Here is a 19271-nt window from a genome sequence, read left to right as displayed (position 1 = left end):
AAAAGTCCACATTTTTCTTCCACTATCTACATTCTCTTTTAAGATAACACAGGTACTTCAGCTTATTTTTTACAGCAGATAACCATGTAAATATTAAATGACTCCAAGTGTTAATTTATTGCAATATATTAATTTTATTATATTAAGTCCAGAACTTTTTATGGTAGCGATCCATCATTTATAATCTATGAATAAAATACAAAGTAACAAGAGTAAGACTTGTTTTTAAGTTAGAAACTCAAATTTAGGAGAGGTCTTAAAAACAAATAGCTTTAATATTCTGAACTGATTTTCTCATAAATAGCAGCTTTGTATTTGTTTTGGTTGTTTTTTATTAAATCCTGTATCTTGACAGAAATCTGCAATCAAAGCCACTTTGGAGAGAAGATAGTATTGAGTTCAGAATACCTGTACAGTCTCCTAAATATAACCTATAAAAATAAGTTTGTTTTGAGAAAGAACACGTCCCTTAGACCATTTGCAAAATACAAGAAATAACATATTTTCAGTTGTTTTTGCTGTCACAAGGGGAAAAAAATAGCTAAACATATCTAAAGAGGCCCACAGTCTAATCTAGCAGTCTTTAATTATGTAGACTGCCATTTTTAAAGAGTCAGTAAGATGAAGGAAAAATATGCTTTGAAATAATATGGATCAGAGTCTAAATTGTGGGTCTAACCATTACTGCACTTCATTTTTCTGTGAAGCACATTTGTTTTTCACATTTCACAATTCTTGAAGACAAGAAACATTCAGCCAGTCATGATGCAGTTGTCATTGTCTGTATATGAGTAAACACCAGAGGTTTGGGGCAAAGTAGCAAAACGCGTGTCTGTGACTGGGAAAACAAACTTGGACACAGTAGTAAAATACATTTTAATTCTAGAAGCAAGTGATTGTGAGTTAGTGGTGATAATGGAGTAGAACAGTTCTACCTACTTGCAAAGCCGGATTTAATTTTGATGCAAAAAGATTTAAATTATTTTATGGATTCCTTAAAAAAATGCTGTTCCACTACCTTTCTTTCTGGTATGACAGAGTCGCAGAGGACTATGTGTGCAAAATGTTGATTCAGAAAAATAAGGCTCTGAATATGAACAAATATTAAGAATATCTTACCTAATCCATTGACCTATATTTTCCTTTTAAATATGTAAAACATATTTATATGAAGATATATATGCCAAATTAAGCGTAAAGGAGATCCTTCAGTATGTATGAAATTTCAAGTCAGAAAAGAGTATTATGTCACAAAATAACTACTATCAACATTTTTAGTGGTATGTGAGAAAATGGTAGGTCTTCTAATCAATGCATCTTAAGTTGGATGAAATACAGTATTTGCGTTTTTTCCACGGTCAATTTTTTTTAATCCTAAGCTTCAATTTCCTTATTAATAATATTTTCATTAAAATTAGAAGTACTCTATCTTAAAAAGTCTGTCCTATGATATACCTTCAATACTTAGTTATTACTGTAATTATTAATTAAAATCCCCACATTTCCCATTGAATAGCAGGTAACCAAAAAGCAATTTTAAAAAAGATAATTAATCATGTGTCCTTTTCACTTGTATAATTACATAAATACAGCTGTTTATTATCCATATGGTAGTTCTTACAATAAAAACCATGATAAATAGACTCTAAAATGGTCCCCATTCCTATATGGTTGAATATCTCTTTTTCAGAAAAAATGATAAGAGCATCAAAATCCACCTATAAGTGGTCACATTTTTGGTGAGTAGGGTATAACTGGAGGGTCAAGTTTTTTTTTTTTGTTTTTTTTTTAAATGCTAAGGCACTATTTTTGTCTGTTCTTTTAAAATAATTGCATTTCTTTTCTTTGGATTGGCACTTATTTTCACGTATTCAATATGTAGAGTTGATTATGGTCTAAATCTTTTTTGCAATAAAATGAGTCTCAACTTTTTCTTTATATAAATCTTTGGACTTCTCTTAGCAGCAAATTTCACCGTTGTGTTATAAACTTAGATAATCAAAATTCAATGGCAAAGTATGCGTCCAGAAAGACATATTCATTTTTAAAAACAAGTATGTTGTCATAGAACAGCATTCATAAAAGATGACAACTGGCAATCTGACAACATAACACTGTAGATGAAAACACCTTTTAAAAAGGGCAATTCCTCCAAGAAAAAATAGTTAGCAAAAAAAGAGAAGATAATTATACATTACAGAATTGTCTAAGAAGAATTTATATTTCCATACTGGCTGTTTTAATAAATGAGGGATGAAAAGGATGAGGCAGTCATATTTAGGACCCTATAAAGAATAACATTAGTATTCTATATGAATCTGCAAATATTTAATTCCCATATAATTTTCCAAGAGCACTTTAATTGGGTCACACATGTTACTACTGAGCACTCCTTGGACACGTTCAGAATCATCTGAAGACTAAGTTTCCGCTTAATATAGGTGTGAGTAAACCAATAAAACTGAGGATCTTATTACTATGTCATTTATACTCACTGGCTAGTAAGTCTTGATGACATTCAAATTATATATCAAAGGATTCCGAGTTGTCAAAATTTGTAACTTCAACATTTACATTGTTGAAGTAATTTAATTTTTTTTTTCAACGTTTATTTATTTTAGGGACAGAGAGAGACAGAGCATGAACGGGGGAGGGACAGAGAGAGAGGGAGACACAGAATCGGAAACAGGCTCCAGCCTCTGAGCCATCAGCCCAGAGCCCGACGCGGGGCTCGAACTCACGGAGCGCGAGATTGTGACCTGGCTGAAGTCGGACGCTTAACCGACTGCGCCACCCAGGTGCCCCATGTTGAAGTAATTTAAACAATCATGAGTTACAGCAGCAAACTGTCTCTGGTATAAAGGAGTATTGTGAGATCATGACCTGAGCCAAAGTCAGATGTTTAACCGACAGAGCCACCCAGGCACCCTGATCTGTTCTGTTTATTAAACTCTACTTATTAATGAGCTTATACAATATTTTTCTTTCTCTGATTGACTTTTTCACTTAGCATAATACATTCTAGCCCCATCCATGTCACTGAAACTGGCAAGATTTCATTCTTCTTGATGGCTGAGTAATATTCCTGTGTGTGTGTGTGTGTGTGTATCTACACACACACGACCTCTTCTTTATCCATTCATCAGTCAATGGACATTCGGGCTCTCTCCATAGTTTGGCTATTGTTGATAATGCTGCTATAAACACTGGGGTGCATGTACCCCTTCAAATCTCTGTCTTTGTATCCTTTGGGTAAATACCTAATAGTGCAATTGCAGGGTCATAGAGTAGTTCTATTTTTAGTTTTTTTGAAGAACCTCCATAATGTTCTCCAGAGTGGCTATACTAGTTTGCATTCCCATCAACAGTGCAAGGGGGTTCCCCTGTTTTTTGCATCCTAGCCACAAGAAACCTGTTTCTCGTGTTATTAATTTTAGCCATTCTGACAGGGATGAGGAAACATCTCAATGTAGTTCTGATTTGTACTTCCCTGATGATAAGTGATGTTGAACATCTTTTCACGTGTCTGTTAGCCATTTGGATGTCTTCTTTAGAAAAGCCTCTATTCATGTCTTCTGCCTGTTTCTTAACTAGGTTCTTTGTTTTTTGGAAGTTGAGCTTGGTAAGTTCTTCATAGATTTTGGATACTATCCCTTCATCAGATACGCTGTTTGCAAATATCTTCTCCCATTCCATAGCCTTCCTTTTAGTTCTGTTGACTGTTTCCTTCACTATGCAGAAGCTTTTGGTCTTGAAGTCCCAACAGTTCATGTTTGTTTTTGTTTCCCTTGCCTTCAGCAACATGTCAAGGAGTCACCTTCTCAAAAACGTCAAAGAGGTTGCTGCCAGTTTTCTCTTGTAGGATTTTGATGGTTTCCTATCTCACATTTAGGTCTTTCATCCATTGTGAGTTTATTTTTGTGTATAGTGTAAAAAAGCGGTCCAGTTTCATTCTTCTTCATGTCACTCTTCAGTTTTCCCAATGCCATTTGTTTAAGAGACTGTCTTTTTTCCATTCGATATTCTTTCCTGCTTTGTCAAAGATTAGTTGACCATTTGATCGTGGGTCCATTTCTGGGTTTTCTATTCTGTTCCATTGATATATGTATCTATTGCTGTGCTAATACCATACTGTCTTGATGACTACAGCTTGGTAATATATCTTGAAATGTGGAATCGTGATGCCTCCAGTTTCGTTTTCTTTTCCAGGATTGCTTTGGCTATCCAGGGTCTTTTGTGGTTCAGTACAGATTTTAGGATTGTTTGTCGTAGCTCTGAGAAAAGTGAAGTGGTATTTTGAGAGGGATTACATTAAATGTGTAGATTGCTTTGGGTAGTACAGACATTTTAACAATGTCCGTTCCTCTAATCCATGAGCATGGAATATTTTTCCATTTCTCTGTGTTCACTTTCTTTCATAGACATTCTATAGTTTTCAGGGTACAGATCTTTTAGCTCTTTAGTTAGGTTTATTCCTAGGTATCTTATTCTTTTTGGTGCCACTGCAAATAATATTGATTCTTTGATTTCTTTTTCTGCTTCTTCATGACTGGTGTATACGAATGCAACAGATTTCTGCACATTTCTATCCTGTGACTTTGATGAATTCGTGTATTAGTTCTAGCAAATTTTTGATGGAGTTTTTTGGGTTCTCTACATAGAGTATCACATCATCTGCAAATAGTGAAAGTTTCACTTTTCCCTTGCCAATTTGTATGCTCTTTATTTCTTTTTGTTTTCGGATTCCTAAGGCTAAGACTTCCAATACTATAGTAAATAGTAATTGTGAGAATGGACATCCTTGTCTTGTCCCTGACTGTAGGGGAAAGGCTCTCAGTTTTTCCTGAGGATGATATTAGCTGTGGGTCTTTCATATATGGCCTTTACAAAATTGAGGTATGTCCCATCTATCCCTACTTCATTAAAGGTTTTTATCAAGAATGGATGCTGTATTTTGTCAAATGCTTGTTCTGCATCTATTGACAAGACCCTATGATTCTTATGCTTTCTTTTATTAAAGTACTGTGTCACAATGGTTTGTAAATACTGAATGGGCCCTGCAGCCCAGGAATAAGTCACACCTGATCATGGTGAATAATTCTTTCAATGTACTGTTGAATTCGATTTACTAGTGCCTTGCTGAGAATTTCTGCATCCATGTTCATTAGGGATATTGGCCTGGAAGTTTTCCTTCCATATCTATTTTTTGGAACAGCTTCAAAACAATAGGTATTAACTCTTCTTCAAATGTCTGGTAGAATTCCCCTGGGAAGCTATCTGGCCCAGGACTCCTATTTGTTGGGAGATATTTGACTATTCATTCAATTTCTTTCCTGGTTATGGGTCTGTTCAAATTTTCTATTTCTTCCTGTTTCATGAGTATCTTTGAATTTGTCCATTTCTTCCACATTACCCAGTTTGTTGGCATATAATTTTTCATAGTATTCTCTTGTAATTGTTTGTATCTCTATGGTGCTGGTTGTGATCTCTCCTCTTTCCTTTGTTAATTTATCTATTTGGGTCCTTTCTCTTTTCTTTTCTTTTTGCTAAGTATGGCTAGGGGTTATCAATTTGTTAATTCTTTCAAAGAACCAGTTCTTAGTTTTATTGATCTGTTCTCTTGGGTTTTTTTGTTTCTATATCATTTATTTCTTCTCTCATCTTTATTATATCCCTTCTTCTGCTAGCATTAGGCTTTATTTGCTGTTCCTTTTCTAGGTCCTTTAGGTGTAAGGTTAAGTTATGTATTTGGGAGCTTTCTTACTTCTTGAAATAGGCCTGAATTACAATAAACTTCCCCCTTAGGACTGCCTTTGCTGCATCCCAAAAGTTTTGGACTGTCGTGTTTTCATTTCCATGTATTTTGTAAATATCTTCTTTAATTTCCTGGTTAACTCATTCACTCTTTGGTAGGATGTTCTTTAACATTTGAGATCTTTCCAAATTTTTTCTTGTGGTTGACTTCAAGTATCATAGCCTTGTGATCTGAAAATTAACATTACCTGTAGAATTGGTATTTCTGGGGATGTTCTCTGGTTCCTTCTAGTCTTTGTTGCTTTTACTTCTTTGTTTCCTCCACTCAAAGAGCGCTGATTAAAATTTCTTTAGTGGTTTAGTGCTCATGAACTCCTTTTGGTTTTGTCTGGGAAACTCTTTATCTCTCCTTCTATTCTGAATGACGGTCTTGCTGGATAAAGAATTCTTAGCTGCATATTTTTCCCATTTAGCACATTAAATATTTTCTGCAACTCCCTTCTGGCCTGCTAGGTTTCAGTGGACAGATCTGCTGCTAACCTTATGTGTGTACCCTTGTAGGTTAAGCCCCATTTGTCCCTAGCTGCTTTCAGAATTCTTTATCTTTGTATTTTGCAAGTTTCAATACGATATGTTGTGGTGTTGACCTGTTTTTGTTGATTTTGAGGGGAGTTCTTTGTGCCTCTTGGACTTGAATGCCTGTTCCTTTCCCTACATTAGGAAAGTTCTCAGCTATAATTTGTGCAAATAAACCCTCTGCCCCTCTTCCCCAGCCTTTTTCTCCTGGGATTCCTATATATGGATATTGTTTTGTTTTATAGAATCACTGAGTTCCCTAAGTCTACCTTCATGATCTGATAGTTTTCTTTCTCTCTTGTTTTCAGCTTCATTATTTTATAGAATTTTATTTTCTGTATCACCTATTCTCTCTGTTTCTTCAATCCTTGTTGTAACTATATCCGGGTGGTTTTACATCTCATTTGTAGCATTTTTTATTTCAGACTGACTAGTTTTTAGGCCTTTGATCTCTGCAGAAAGGATTTATCTGGTGTCTTCTATGCTCTTTTCAAGCTCAGCTAGTAGTCTTATGACTGTTGTTCTAAATTCTTGTTCAGATATATTGCTTCTATCTGTTTTGAACTAGTCCCTGGCAGTGATTTCTTCCTGACCTTTCTTTTGGTGGAGAAATCCTTCATCTTGTCATTTTGGCTAAGTTTCTTTCTTTTGCATGTTTTGAAAGCTTGTCATGTTTCCTGCACTTGAGAGTACTGCTATAGTAAAAAGGGATCATACACTGTCCAGGGTCTGGTATTTCCCTAAGTGTTTCTAGTATATGTTGTGTGCCCTCTGCTCTTGCATTTTGGCTACTCTTTTCCACTGGTCAGTCTTCTGCAGAGCTCCTCCTTGCTTTCAGTGGGGAGTGTTTGGATCTTTAATTAGTTGTGCTTTGATTTATTTGTTAAAATAAGCCTGGAAATAAAGGTGGGTGGGGGGAGGAAAAAAAAAGAGACAAAAAAGCCTGATCAAAAGAAAAAAAAAGAGAGAGAAACGGAAAAGGAACAACAACAACAAAAAAAAAAAACCAAAACAATAAAAAAAAAACTGTAAGCCTGAATCCAAAGAAAAAGAAAAGATAAAATCTAAAAAGGAAAAGAAGAAGCCTGATCCAAAAAACATGAGAAAAGGAAATGAAAAAGCAAATTATCAAACCAACAAAAAACCATAAGCTTGATTCCAAAGGAGGAAAAAAAGAACAAGTAAGCCTGGTCCTATTTCCATCAGAACTGCAGATGTTGTTCTGAAGAACTCGATTATCAGTACACTTGGTGCACGTGGGGTGCTGCCTGGGCTGGTCTTCTGGAGGACAGGCCCGCTGCACTGACTCATCGTCAGTCAGACCCGGCCCAGTAAACATGCAGTTGCCAGGCACAGTGGGGTGGGTTTGGTGTAGGCGGGTCCTGCCTCCACTGGGGGCCACTGTGTTGCTCTCTGAAGTCCCACCATATTGGTACTGGGGGGAAAAGGCACCGCCCCCCCCCCCCCCAGACAGGGGATCTCTTACCCCCTACTCTTCAGGAAGCCCTCAAAGAATGGTGAGAGCAGTCAGCATGCCCTATGCCACAGTCCTCCTGCATTTTATCTTTGGCACATGACTAGGATTTAAAACTCAAAATTTTAAATCATCTAGCACCACTTGGACTTGCTCCATTCCTCCAGAATAGAACCTCTCATACCTGTTATGCGGTCACCTGACAACATGAAGATCATTCTGCCAGTCCTCCCATCAGTTTCCTGGGAATTTCAAGTGATCTGACCTCAATACAGCTGTGTTTGAGGGGTGAGGAGAGCCCAGGGTCCCACTACTTCTCTGTCATCTTAACTCCCTCCCCTTCAAGGTAAGAATTTAAATTGTTTTGACTGGGTAGGAAGCTTCGTCATTTGGTTAACAAGTATCCCAGAGTATGACAGAAGAAGGATTCTCTTCTCCATTGATTTATGACTCTTTGAGTGATTCTAAGTTTGTTTTTGTTGTTCCATCTCTCATCTTGTGCCAGTATCAATTTCCTTTACCATGGCATTGTAAAAAGACTAGCCTTGCCTCACCATTATGAGAAGAGTTTTTACTGGTTTCTGTAAGGAGTTTTATATGCTACTGATTCATTTTATAAGCATCAGTGACAGAAAAACATAAAACTAAACATAACAATGGTAATCTCATTGACAGGAATTTTGCAAGAACATTCCTCAGGTTATTACTTAAAAAATTTTTATGTTACCGAAGCCAAGAGTGGGTCAGAGCAACCTACATAATAATAAGCTGGTATTTACTGAGAGCTCACTACAGATGAGCCAAGAATTACTGTAAATGCTTCACATATATTATCATTTTTTTCTCTTAACATCATCTGTAAAACATCTCCTCATGACCTATGAAGATGCTCAAAGAGCCAAAGGACACCATAGACAAACAACTGAAGGAAACCAGGAGAACGACGTCTCAAAAAATAGACAATCTGAAGAAAGAAAAAAATATAAAAAAGAATCAAATAGAAATTTTATAGGTGAAAAGTACAATAAGTGTAATATCCTATGAGAAAACTGATACACAGAGAGCCAAGGTTACACATCTGGTAGGACATAACGCCAAAATTCGAATGTGGGTAGAACTCATGGTCTACCCGTCCCGTCAACCTGAGTGAACATCAGAGTCTACTGACTATCAGGTTTGCTTTGATTCCATAACCTGCACTGGCCAACCCCAAAGCTAGACATTTATACTGGGAAAAGAATGCTCCCTTAAAGCCTCATCCTAGTGAAGAATTCTAATAGCTACTTAAGAGACTGGAAAAAACTTAGACTACGGATAGAAACAGGACATTCAGTATAAGAAAAAGAGAACCATTTTGCCTGAAATATTATTCTAAAAGATTTTACAACCCACTATTAGCACAACATAGGCATGCAAATCTCTCAAGAAACTACTTTTGAGAATTTAAGAATATTATGAAAAGCCGTTAGACATTGTGTACCTACGCACCGAAAACTCAGATTCATTCACCCAAATATATTCCAGTTCAACAAATCTATCATTTGAAAAACAGAAATATAGAGCAAGATCTATACAATCAACTTTATAAATTATACCAGGGAAATGCATAAGTGAATAACCAAAGGATGGAAACTTAAATGAGAAAATAAAGACATTAACTTCTAGATATGGCAAATTTTAAAACACTATGTGTATAAATGTTACCAAAAAAAATATATAAGACATTAATAGTGCTAAACTTTGAATGGTAACCTTGTAACCAATGGATCTTTTATACTTGTGGATATTTTAAGTATTTCCACAGTAGGTGTTCTAATAATTTTGTATTTATTCAAATATAAAATAGAAAAAGCAGACAGCAAGACAACATGTTCAAAATTATGTTAATTTGGGGGGCAAAATGTTAGCCTATAAAAGTTAATACTAGAAAGTTAGATTATTTGGTCATATTTACTTTCTTTTGACCGTACTTCTTCAGCCAGCATGCATTGTTTTTACAATCAGAATAAACTTTTAGAATATTATGTTCTACATGATGTCCATAACATTGCCAAGATGATATTTAAAAGGAAGTACAATGTGAAAACGTGTTGTTCTCTTTCTGATTAGAAAGCTAATCCTTGACGATCCCCAAACCCAGCACTGAGTGGGCCAGATCTCTGAGTTATCAGGCAGGTTTTTGTCAATTGCAGCTACTGGGGTATTTCCAACTCTCAGCACAGTCTGCTACAAAGAAACTCTTCAAAGTTGTCTGTTAAATTAATTCCACACATTCAATCTATGCCAACAGAAGGTTTAGTCCTGATCACTAAGCACTATCTCACTCCTTAAGTTGGCCATTTTGATGTCCTCTTTGGAGAAATGTCTATTTAGTTCTTCTGCCCAATTTTTATTTCGATTGTTTATTGTTTTTGAGTTACAGGACTCCTTTATATATTTTGGATGTTAGTCCCTTTTCTAATACAAGATTTGCAAACATTTTCTCCTATTCTATAGGTTGTCTTTTCATGGTGGTGTTTAATTTGCTGTGCAAAAGTTTTAAATTTACTGTAGTCCCATTTATTGATTTTTTCTTTTGTTGTTTGTGCTTTTAGCATCATGCCCCAAAAAATTATTGCCAAAATCAGTATATGAATGAACTTCTTTCTTATATTTTTTAGTTTTGTGGTATCGGGTCGTAAGTTTAAATCTTTGATCCATTTTAATTTTTGTGAGTGGCATGAGATAAGGGTCCAATTTCACGTTCTACATGTGTTTCTCCAGTTTTCTCAATGCATTTACTGAAGAGACTATGCTTTCCCCATTGGATGCTCTTGACTCCCTTGTCAAATAGCTGACTGTATATGCTGGGCTTTAATCCTAGGTTCCCTCTTCTGTTCCACTGGTAAATATGTCTACTTTTGTGCTAGCATCACACTGTGTTTGGTACTATGGCTTTATAGTACAGTTTGAAATCTGGAAGTGTAATACCTCTAGCTTTGTTCTTTTTTCTCAGAATTGCTTGGGCTATTTGGGGTCTTCTGTGGTTCCATACAAATCTTTGGATTGCTTCCAGTTTGGTGAAGAATATCTTTGGTATTTTGATGGGGACTGAACTAAATATGTAGACAGTTTTGAGTAATATAGCCACTTTAATTATATTCATTCTTATGATCCATAAACATGGGATGTTTTTCCATTTATTTAGGTCTTCAATTTCTTTCAGCAAAGTTTTATACTTTTCCTTGTACTAATCTTTCACTTATTTTGTTAAATTCATTCATATGTATTTTATTGTTTTTGATGCTATCATGAATGGGGTGGTTTTCTTTCTTTTACAGATGCTTCATTATTGGTGTAAAGGAATGCAATCGATTTCTGTATATTGGTTTTGTATCCTGACACTTTACAGAAATTGATTAATTACAATAGTTTTTTGCCTGATTCTTTTGAGATTTTCTGAATATTGGATCATATCAGCAAATAAGGGCAATTTTGCTTCTTTCTGATTTGGATGCCTTTTATATCTTTATCTTGCCAAATTGCTCTAGCTAGGACTTTCAGCACTATATTGAATAGGAATAGTGAGAGTGGGCATTCTTGCTTTGTTACTGATCTGAGAGAAAATACTTTCAATTTCTCTCTGTTAAGTTTAATGTTATCTATGGCTTTGTCACAAATGTACTTTATTATGTTGAGGGGCATTCCCCCTATAACCACTCTATTAAGGGTTTTTATCAGGGAAAGGTATTTTGTGAAATGTTTTTCCTGTAACTATTGAAATGATCATGTGATTTTGATCTTTCATTTATTGACGTGGTGTATTAAATTCATTGATTTGCATATGTTGAACAATGTTTGCATCCCAGGGATAAAACCCACTTGGTCATGGTATATAATCCTTTTAACATGTTCCTGAGTTCAGTTTGCATCTATATTCACCAGGGATGTTAATCTACAGTTTTCTTTTCTTGTGGTGCTCTTATCTGGTTTGGAGAGCAAAGCAATCCTGGCTTCACAAAATGAGTTTGAGAGTATTCTTTCCTCCTCAGTATTTTGGAAGAGTTTGAGAATGAACTGGTGTTAATCCTTCAAATGTATTTGGTAGAATTCTTCAGTGAAGCTGGTCTCAGAGTGTCTGTGTTGGGAGGTTTTTTTTTAAACACTGATTCAATCTTTTACTGATCACTGGTTCAACCATTACTGGTCTGTTTGGATTTTCTATTTCTTCCTGATTCAGTCTTGGTAGGTTGTATGTTTCTAGAATGTATCCATTTCTTCTAAGTTATGTAATTTGTTGGCATGTAAATGTTCATAGTAATCTCTTATGGCTTTATGTATTTCTACAGTATCAGTTGTAACGTCTCCTTTTTCATTTCTAATTTTATTTAAGTCTTCGTTTTTCTTTTTCTAATTAAAGGTTTACCCATTTTATTTGTTCAAAGAACCAGAGTTTAGTTTTTTGATCCTTTATATTGGTTTTCTGGTCTCTATCTTATTTATTCCTGTTCTTGGCCTTATTATTTCCTTCCTTCTGCTAACTTTGTACTTATTCTGCTTTTTCTAGTTCCTTGAAAGGTAAAGTTAAATTCTTTGAGATCTTTCTAATTTCCTAACATATGTGTTTATTGCCATAAACTTTCCTCTCAGAACTGCTTCTGCTGCACCACAGTATTTGATATATTGCACTTTCATTTTCATTTGAGATACTTTTTTTATTTCCCTTTTGAATTATTGAGTCAATGGTGGTTTAGAAGTGTGTGTCCATTTTCTAAAATGTGGCTCAATTCCAAACTTTACTTGTTGATTTTTGGTCTGGACAATCTATCCATTACTGATAGTAGGGTATTGAAATCTCTTGTATTGTTGTCCACTTCTCCCTGAAGACCTGTTATTAACTGCTTAATATATTTTGGTACTTGGGTGTTGGGAGTATTTATAATTGTTATATTTTCCTGATATACTGACTCCTTTCATCTTTATATAATGACCTTCTCTGTCTCTTTTTACACTTCTTGGCTTGAAGTCTCTTTTGTCTAATGTAAGTCGCTTTGGCCGCGTTCTTTCCATGTCTGTTTGCTTGGAAATTCATCGTCCATGCTTTTACTTTCAGCGTATGTGAGTCTTTAGAAGTGAAATGAGTCTCCTGTAGGCAGCATGTATTTGGGTCTTGGTTTTTTTTGTTTGTTTTTTGGTTGTTTAGGGTTGTTTTGTTGTTGTTGTTTTAATCCATCCAGGCTCTCTGTGCCTTTTGATTGGTGAGTTCAATCTTTTTACATTTATAGTGATTATTAATATGTAAGGGTTTACTAGTGCCATTTTATCTTTTTCCTTTGGCTATTTTGTTCCATTGTCATTTCCCCTCTATCTTAGCCTAGCTTGTGTACATTGGAGGTTTTCCGTGGTGATTTGCTCAGGCTTTTTTTTTTTTTTTTTTTTTTAAGGTCTTACTGTTAAAGCTTTCTAGAGAGAAAACAACCTTAGCTTGAGAATAATAAAGCCTCCAGTATTTTATGAATCTTCCTTAGCATATGAAAGTCCTTTCAGAGGCCTCCCTTTGGCCTTTACCTCCCCCAACCCCACAGTATATAAACAATCTTCACAACTCCAATACAGCTCTTTTTACCCACAGGTCCTGTCCCTGTGCTTCAATAATATCACTTTTGCACCAAAAAAAAAAAAAAAAAAAAAAAAGTCTCCTGTCTCTCCTCTAGATTTTTGCTTCATGGTTACCCTGAATTTTACATAAAACATCTTATAGATAAGTCTTTTTTATTCTGATAGAAATTTAATCTTCACTCACCTATAAAGATCCTATCCTTCTACTCTTCTCTTTTCATATTTTTGATGTCACAAGTTACCTCTTTTATGCTGTGATTCTGTAAGGAAGTTGTAGTTATTGCTGATGTCTTTTATTTTTTAATATTTATGTATTTATGTTTATTTATTTTGTGAGACAGTGTGTGTGTGTGTGTGTGTGCATGAGTGGAGAAGAGGCAGAGGGGGAGAGGGGGGGAGAGGGGGGGAGAGGGAGGGAGAGGGGGGGAGAGGGAGGGGGAGAGGGAGGGGGAGAGGGAGGGGGAGAGGGAGGGGGAGAGGGAGGGGGAGGGGGAGAGGGAGGGGGAGGGGGAGAGGGAGGGGGAGGGGGAGGGGAGGGGGAGGGGGAGGGGGTAGAGGGACAGAGACAACACCAAGCAGGCTCCATGCAAGTGTGGATCCTGACACAGGGCTCAGTCAGATGGCACTGCGAGATCATGATCTAAGCTAAAATCAAGAGTCAGATACTCAACGACTGAGCCAACCAGGTGCCCCTCCTTTATTTTTAATTTTTTTAAAATATTTGTAATGTTTATTATTTATTTTTGAGAGAGAGGGAGACCAAGAGACAGATTGCGAGCAGGGGAGGGGCAGAGAGAGAGATACAGAATCCAAAGCAGGCTCCAGGCTCTGAGCTGTCAACACAGAGCCCCATGTAGGGTTCTAATCCACCAACCACAAGATCATGACCTGAGCCCAAACCAGAGGCTTAACCAACTGAGCCACTCAGGTGCCCCGCCGCTAATATACTATTTTTAAAAAAGAGTTAAAGAGTCAAAATATTCTAATTCTGACTACTAATCACTTTAATCAAAGTTTTGTGTACTTCCGTCATATTTCAGCTTACAGAGCTCCTTTCAACATTTGTTCAAAGGCAGGTCTAGTAATGGTGAACTCCTCAGCTTGTTTTTTTTTTTGTTTTTTTTTTTTGTCTGGTAAAGCCTTTATTTCTCCTTCATATATGAAGGATAACTTTGCCAAATAGAATATTCTTGGCTAGCAGTTTTGATCTTTTAATACTTTTAATACTTTTAAGATATCATTCTATTCCCTCCTGGCCTCTAGAGTTTTGGTCGAGAAACCTGCTAATAGGCACACCTTTGTAGGTCGAGAAACCTGCTAATAGGCACACCTTTGTAGGTTACTGTCTTTTTTTCCTAGGCTGATTTTAAAATTATTTATCTTTGAATTTTGACAGTTATAGTGTAAAAGTCTTTTTACATTGAGACAATAAGGTGTTCCATTAGCCTCATGGACTTACATATCTTCTCCAGGTTTGGGAAGTTCTCAACCATTATTATTTTTTTTTTTTTAATTTTTTTAACGTTTATTTATTTTTGAGACAGAGACAGAGCATGAACGGGGGAGGGTCAGAGAGAGAGGGAGACACAGAATCGGAAACAGCCTCCAGGCTCTGAGCTGTCAGCGCAGAGCCGGACGCGGGGCTTGAACTCATGGGCCACGAGATCATGACCTGAGCCGAAGTCGGCCACTTAACCGACTGAGCCACCCAGGCGCCCCAACCATTATTTCTTTAAATATGATCTCTGCTCCCTTTGCCCTCCCACCTTCTTCTGGGATACCCATTACTCCTATATTGGCTTTTCTAATGGAGCCAGACAATTCTAATGTTCCTTCACTTTTAAAAAATCTTAGTTCTCAGGGTGCCTGGGTGGCTCAGTCGGTTGAGTGTCCAACTTCAGCTCAAGTCATGGTCTCATCGCCCGTGAGTTTGAGCCCCACGTCAGGCTCTGTGCTGACAGCTCATAGCCTGGAGCCTGTTTCAGATTCTGTGTCCCCCTCCCTCTCTGCCCCTCCCCCACTTGTATTCTGTCTCTCTCTGAAAAATAAACATTTAAAAATATTTTTTTTTTAAATCTTAGTTCTCTCCTTTTTCACTTCAACTATTTTTCTGTTTCTATGCTTGAGCTTGCTATCTTCCATATGATCTGCTCTATTTCCAATGCATTCTAACACATTCTTTATCTCATTTATCAAGTTCTTCAGCTGTCAAGTTTGTTTAGTTCTTTCTTAGGATTTTAATCTCTTTGGTAAAATACTCCTTCTGTTCATCAGTTTTATTCCTGAGATCACTGTATTGCCTTTAGGACTTTCCTTGTGTCTCGTTAATTTTTTTCTTAACAACAATTTAAAAATTTTTTATGTTAGAGCATAATATTCTGTGCCTTTGGGTTCAACTGCTGGAAATTTTATTTTTGTGATCCGTATTATGATTTTTCATGGTATTTGATGAGAAGTGCCTCTGCCACTGCATTTCAAGAAGCAAACACCTTTCTTACTTAGTCAACTTTTTGTTTACTTTGATTCTAACAGTTCAACAAGTTGGTAGTGAAGAGCCTTCCTTTTGTTTTCCAGAAGGTGACCTATCACAGAAGTCTCTGCTTCCTCTTACTGAGTACATACACACATTTAAAAGAAAAAAAGGGGGGGGGGACATGATGGCAGAGTGGGGGAGGTATGTGTACCAATGGCTTGAGGCATTGGCTGTTCCCAAGGCCCATTAGCGAGTACCCTCAGGTGGGAAAGGGGGTCCCTAAGAACTATGGCTCATCCTTTTGCCTCCCAGAGCAGACAGCAGGAGATGCCCTTCTGCAGTCTTCTCTGTCTGTCTACTTCCCTTTCCTTTCCTTCCCCCTCCTCACTATGGTCTCCAGCTGCAACTGCAGCACCTACAGTCAGGCAGACCCCTACTCAGTGCCTTTCCTCTACACCTCCTTGTGTAGTTGTGTCGGTTCACTGCCTTTTCTGTCATCACTGCCTCTGCTGCTCCTAATTCCACCACCTCCTCCACAGTCCAGTCCACTCTCTAGTAAGTGCACAGATGGATGAATCTCTCAGGTGTCTCGGGAGGCTGTACAGAGGCACTTTTTTTTTTCCAGTTATGGATGTCCATATAAATCAAATGGGAGAGGAAAAATTAATGAAAAGCCCAGGACCAGATGGCTTCCCTAGAGAATTCTACAAAACATTTAAAGAGGAATTAACATCAATCCTTGAAAAACTTAAAGGGAATATAACACTTCAAAAATCATTTTACTAGGCCAACATTACCCTGATACCAAAGTCAAACAAAGATATTATAAGAAAAAGATAACTACAATATCCCTGATGAATAATGACACAAAAATCTTCAATAAAATACTAGAAAACTCAATCAACCACACATCGAAAGTATTAATCACCGTGAACAAGAGGAATTTATTTCTTGAATAAATTACCACTTCTCTTCAACATAGTGATGGAAGTCCTAGCCCAAATAATTAGGCAATAAAAGGAATAAATGGATCTAAATCAGAAAGGAAGAAGTAAAATTATTTGTGTTCACAGAGGACATGATATTGTGTATGTAGAATATCCTAAAGATTACACACACACACACACACACACACAGTTAAAACTAATTAACTCAAGCAAAAATTAATGGCATTTCTACACACTGACAACAAACAATTTATGGAAGAATTTTTTGTTTAAATTCCATTAGTGCCAATACAATACTTAAGAATGAACTTAACCAAGAAGATGAAAGACCAGTATGTTGAAAACTAAAAAAAACATTACTGAAAGTCATTAAATACACAAATAAATGGAAAGATATTCCACATTATGGATCAGAAGACTTAATATTGTTAAATTATCCACACTACCTAAAATGATCTACACATTCAATGCAACTATCAAAACTTTATGGCATCTTTTTGCAGAAACTGAAAAAATTCTAAAATTCATATGGAACCACAAAAGACCATGAATAGCCAAGAAAATTAAAAAAAAAAAACTCTTAAGAAAAACAAAACTGGAAACCTCACACATCCTAATTTCAAAATGTACTATACAGCTATGGTTATCCAAACAGAACGGTACTAGCATTAAAAAAACCCACACTGATCAATAGAACAGAATAGAAAGTTCACAAATAAATTCTCACATTTATGGTTAAACGATCATTGAGAAGTGTGACAAACTATACATGGAAAAAGGATAGTCTATTCTACAAATGGTGATGGAGAACTTAGATATCTACATGCAAAAGAATGAAATGGGACCCTTGTCTTACACCATATAAAAAAATTAACTCAAAATCATTTATAGACTTAAACATAAGACCTGACACTACAAAACTTCTATAAGAAAACAGAGAAACACCTGCAGGACACTGAATTTGGCAACAATTTCTTGCAAACGACACCAAAAACACAGGCCACAAAAGAAAAATACATAAATGGAATAGATCAAACTTCACTTCTGTGCAACAAAAGAAATAATCAGCAGAATGAAAAATAACCTGTGGAACTATAGAAAATATTTGCAACCATATGTTCATATGCTGTTTTATATCTAGAATATATAAAAATTTCATATCAATTAACATAAACCCACAAATTATCCAATTTGAAAATAGGCAAAGGACTTGAACAGACATTTTTCCAAAGAAGGTATCAAAATGACCACCACGCATATGAAAAGATGTTTGGTATCCCTGATCACCAGGAAAACACAACCACAATTACGTATCACCTAACACCCAATAGGATGGCTGCTGTCAATAAATAAATTAATTAATTAATTAACAACCATTGGCAAGGTAGTGGAGAATTTAGAATTACTGTTGATGGGGGTGTAATACTGTGCAACTCTTATGGAAAATAGTACGGAGGATCCCCAAAATATTAAAAATGGAACTATCATATGATCTAGCAACTCCATTCCTCAATTAAAAACAGGATCTGAGATATTTGCACACCCACATTTATTGCAACCTTATCCACAACAGCCAAGACGTAGAACCAAACCAAATGTCCATCAACAAATGAATAATAAGATGTAGTACGTACATCCAATGAAATATTATTCAGCCTTTAAACAGAAGGAAATCTTATATGTTACAACATGGATAAACCTTGAGGACACTGGCCGAGTAAAAGCAACCAATTCCAAGAAGACTAACACTAAATGATTCCACTTATATGAAATATTTAAAAGAGTCAAACCCTTAGAAACAGAAAAGTAGAACGGTGTTTGCCAGGGACTGTAGGGGAAAGAAAAAAAACAGAAAGTTGCTATATACATACAGAATTTCAGTTTTACAAGATGACAAATTTATAGATATTTGCTACACAACAATGGGCATAATTAACACTAGTGTACTTTATACTTAAAAATGGTTAAGATGATAAATTTTATGTGTTTTACCACAAAAAAATAATTTTAAAAATTGTAGTAAAGGCCCAAAACAGTATAATTAGGCCAGAAAAAAAGAAATAAATGGAAATAAAAAAATATCTATCATTATTTGAGATACATAATTCTGTTATAAACCAAACATAATCTAGAGAAAAAATATTAAAAAAATACTTGATAAATTCTTTAATTATTTGATGCAGTCGTCTTTAATAAAAAAGGTCTATTTGCTACCTAGAAATAACCCTAAGAAAATTAGACAAGAACTTTCTACCAACATATTATAAAATTTTGCATAAGATATTAAAAGATTAAAACTGGAGAAATTTCATGTGTGAAAATCAGACACTGTAAAAAATATATTTGTTCAACTCAAACCGACTTACACATTTACTGTAACTTGAATAAAACAATATAATACAATCCTTTAGTTACTCATAACTTGAAAATTTATTTTAAAGACCTCACA

General features: G+C 35.8%; 1 protein-coding gene across 1 annotated transcript in view; it reads right to left on the bottom strand.

The window, feature by feature from the left end:
* Window positions 1–19271, bottom strand: part of LOC112869910 (small ribosomal subunit protein uS2-like) — a 207499-nt gene that overhangs the window by 182776 nt on the left and 5452 nt on the right. The gene's annotated exons all lie outside the window — the stretch shown is intronic.

Source organism: Puma concolor, chromosome B1 (assembly GCF_028749965.1).
Source record: "Puma concolor isolate L17-30 chromosome B1, mPumCon1.1.hap2, whole genome shotgun sequence".
Lineage (NCBI taxonomy): Eukaryota > Metazoa > Chordata > Mammalia > Carnivora > Felidae > Puma > Puma concolor.
The sequence above is the reverse complement of the archived record's forward strand: the minus strand, read 5'-3'. Positions and strand labels throughout refer to the sequence as shown.